Source organism: Talpa europaea (genome assembly GCF_964194135.1).
Source record: "Talpa europaea genome assembly, chromosome: 13".
In the NCBI taxonomy this organism is placed as follows: domain Eukaryota; kingdom Metazoa; phylum Chordata; class Mammalia; order Eulipotyphla; family Talpidae; genus Talpa; species Talpa europaea.
Window position 1 is genome coordinate 94849357 of NC_140080.1, and position 4236 is coordinate 94853592.

Below are 4236 nucleotides of genomic sequence, written 5' to 3' on the forward strand. Positions count from 1 at the left end.
ACAGTCTTCTGTTTGTTCTCCTGTTTCAGTTTGCAATATCAATAGTGCATAGTTATGAGGAGTTAAGACCTTTGCAGATAAGATGATCCTGACATTAATACATTAAGACTTAAACACGGGAATGATTCTGATTCTCTCGTCTTATATCCCTATAGTCTGAGCACCTGGGATGTCACATTCGAGAGTTGTGATTTAAGTTGGTTGATGATGAAAATATAGCACAATATTTTTATATGAGTAGAATTGTTATATCTCCTTGTTTTTTTCATAGTGAAAAAAATCTCCTTACTATGTACATATATTTAATCACGCATTTGGGCATTAATCCTTTCTACTAAATATGAGTGTTTTATTAATGAATGAGTTCAAGATCCTGGGTACCAAGCCTGCACTGTGCTGATTGGCATGTGCTGATACCAGTGCCTGGGAAGACACCCTCTCAATCCTGCTTCCTGGTATAGAATTTTTACTGAAATATGCAATTCCAGTTCCTTTGTCTGTGTACTGTTGCTTCCTTTCTTTTGTATGCCGAGTACCTGTTTTTTCCCCTCTCTGCAAACAAGTGTATAGGTTGATATTTTTTTCCTCTTTGGTGCTGAATGTAATAAACATTTGTTGAATGAATCAACAGACAAAATGAAGACAGGAGGAGAGATGGGTAGAAGGGAGAAGGAGAAGAGAAAGCAGAAGGGAAAGAAATGATGTGATGGCACCTATCTACTGTCCTGTCACATTTTTGGTTGATTTATATCTACCCCTTGTCCACTTATTTTTCTTGATGGAGCACTAACTTTTCACATTCTCCACCCACCATGCTTTTCTAACTTCTTTTAATGGGCTCACTTTCAGTCGCAAGACCTCATTTGGAATTTCATCTGGCACAGTCCTGCGGTCTAGCTTTCTTGATCAGTGATGGGCAGAAGCATAACATGTGACCCAATTCTAGCCATTTAAGCATAAAGTGAAATCTTTGGGGGGTTGATAGAATATTTTTTTACTTTTAGAAGCTCCTGAAAGAAAGTTCTTTTCCCCTGGATGTTTTCATAACTGCATGGGATTTCTAGCTAAACAAACAAAAATGCAAAAGCATAATGTTATATACACTAAGCAGAGTCTATATCAAAACAGGCTTTGTTATGCTATAGTAACATTAAACCTGAAAATCAAAATATCTTCGAAGAACAGTTTATTTTTTATTCAATTACAAGCCTGTCCAAAGGCATAGGGGCTAAAAAAGCCCAAGGTACAGATGGCTTATTTCAATACAATTGCAGAGGCAGTGCAAAGGGCGCGCTGAACACTGGGTTTCAAATGCCTGGAAGTGAGGAGCATCCCTTACCTTTATAGCCCAGAGAAAGCCACAGGTCCAAGGCTGAGTTCAGCAGGATGTGGGAGTGTACTCATCCTCATAGGGAGGAGCGTGAAACATTTGTGAGAAAAACACTGCCAACCTTAGCAACACAGAAATGTGCAGAAAGCATTGACCTTGATGAGGTTATTGAACTGTCCGGTTACTCATCCACAAAGTCATTCTACCTCTGGATTTATTTTGGGTGACCATTAACATCTTTACCCAGGCTTCCCATAACTAAATTCCATCCACATTTCCTCCATACTGCATTTCACCCCCAGTCTATTAAAAACTCTCCCACGTGCCTGTAAATACATTTCTCCCTTCAATATGTGAGTCATGTCATCTTGTCATCAATGCTAACTTCTAGTCTTTCACTTTCTAATGGAACCTCTTCATAAAAAAAATGTTAGAAGCAATATAGTCCTCCAAGCATCAGTGTCAACATGTTTTTCCATAAAGATCGTGTTTTAGGTCTATCAAATCCTTCAACGTGACAAAATTTAATAGTATTTTATATGTGATAATAAATGAGTATCATTATGGTTTCCTAATTTAGCATTTACTCAATAATTTAAATGACAAGTACATAAAAGACATTTTAAACAACAGAATTATTATTTATTTTTAATTTATTACTGGATGATTCCTAATTCAGTTTTCTGCCCAAAAAAAGATTTTAAAAATGTTGTTTATGTGTGGATACTGGAAAAGGATAATTAAGTAATTGGAGACAGTGACTTTAAAAGATCTTTTAGGTTATTCTAAAATTAGGATAATTGAGAATTGATAGAATTAAAATTTAGAAAAAGTTTAGTTTAAAAGCTGAAAATAATCATGTTTCAGAAATACTAAAAGAAGTATTGCCAAATTGGAAAAGTGATCATCCTTAGAAAAATATATCCACCCATCTATCATCCATCCATCCATCCATCATGTATGTATGTGTGCATGTATCAAGTCCTTCCATCCACCCATCCACCAATCCATCGTTGTCATTCTACCATCCTTCAGCAGGACCCTGTTCCTTCATTTCTTTCACTGCTGACTGCAGGCTGACTTGCTCGCTATTCTAAAGAAATCTCTTCTTTATTACTTTACTAGCCTACATGAAATCCAAATCATAAACATTTTTTATAATTTGTGTCAGCCACCAGCAGGAAATATTGTAAACATATTCCTATATTAATACATTTATTTATCATTTATTGAGCACTGTCAGTGTGCCAGCACTATTTTAAACACTTTGGATGATCAGTGAACTCTCCAGTTAAAAGGAAAAAAAATCCTGTTCTAGTAACCCTTATGCAGTGATTGCTTTTTGAGAGGAACAAAGACAAAGCTTTTTTGTCTTTTTGTGGAATGCATTTAATTCAACAATGATTACCACACAAGCTAAGAACAGGCAATGTTAAGTTTGAACTGAAATTGCCAATAAATTTAAAAAAAATGCCATAGATAACAAGCAGTTGACAAAAAAATATTAGTGGAACATTGGATAGTGTCTAATGTCTTATCTAGTATGTTATGTCTGTTCTGGAGAATATTTAAATTTTGAGAATGTGGAGAAAAACTTTACTACATTTTTAAGGTATATACTTTTAATTTGCCATTTAATCTTTTTTTTTTTTTGAGGTAATAGCGCCCTAGAACATTAAATAGGTCCCAGTGTTCATCATTTTGGATCCACATCTGTGTACAGTACATTAAATTCTCCAACCGAAGACTAATGTTGTACTTCATGATACTTTTATCCACTTTTACCTGACTGATCGGCCCTCTATCTTCCCTTTTCTGGTATTCATAGTTTTTATGACGGTCTTAAAGTCTGCTTTTGTCTCAATTATTTTTCTATGTGCCACATATAAGTGAAATCATACTGTTTGTCATCATCTAACTTATTTTACTAAACATAATACACTTTAGGCTTGTTGGTTTATTCAGCAGAAAAATGAAAATAAGAAAGTTCATGGAAATGTGACCTTTAAATGATATGACAGGGAGACTCCCTGGTGATGCAAGGGGTTAAGTCTCAGGACTATCAAGCTATTACCAGCCACTGCAGCATGATTCGAACCCTGGCCAGGAAACTACCCACATGGCGCAGCAGACCTCTCCTGTCTCCCCGCTGCTCCCCTCAGCAGTGCATTTCGTCAGTCTGCCTGTTCTGCTCCCCACTCTGTCTCTGGTGAATCCTCTCACCACCCCCTACATGTCTGGCCTAGACCCCAGTTCTTGTATGGCCTAGACCCTAGTTCTTGTAGGCATAGATAAATTTTAAAAAATAAATAAATGATATGACATGGGCAAGTCTTCATGACAGTCATTACACAACCGAAGGACTGGATGGGCTAGAGTGGCTGGGAAGGTCAGTGGGGAGGTTGGTTCTCATCAAGTGCTACAGTAAGGCTGGATCTCAGCAAACACCATCAAGCCTCCTTGCACCTTCCTGCTCTAGCAGGCTTCGCTTCTGTGTGGACTTGGTCCTTTAGCTTGTCCTATAAATCACAAAATATCAGCTGATTGTTGTGGTCAGGAAAGAGAGGGAAAAGAGACAGGATGGAATTGGCATCATGAGATTTTTGCCTTTTTGTTAAGATAACTTCCCAGCGCTGTGTTTTCTGAAACCTGTCTCTTAGACTGATGCGGTTGCTATTTGCCTGAGCTAATTTAAGCAATTGCCGGTCTTCTAGCAAAGGGACTTAATTTTGACTTATTCTTTACCCTGGACTAGCGACATATTTGTGAAACGTTCCTGAAAATAACATCGCTAACATTTCCCCACTGCTATTTATCTACATTTCCCTACCCCAGTTCATCGGTTCATCATTTCGCATCTTGACTGTTGTAATATATTTGTAACTGGCCTCATTTTCCCACTCTTT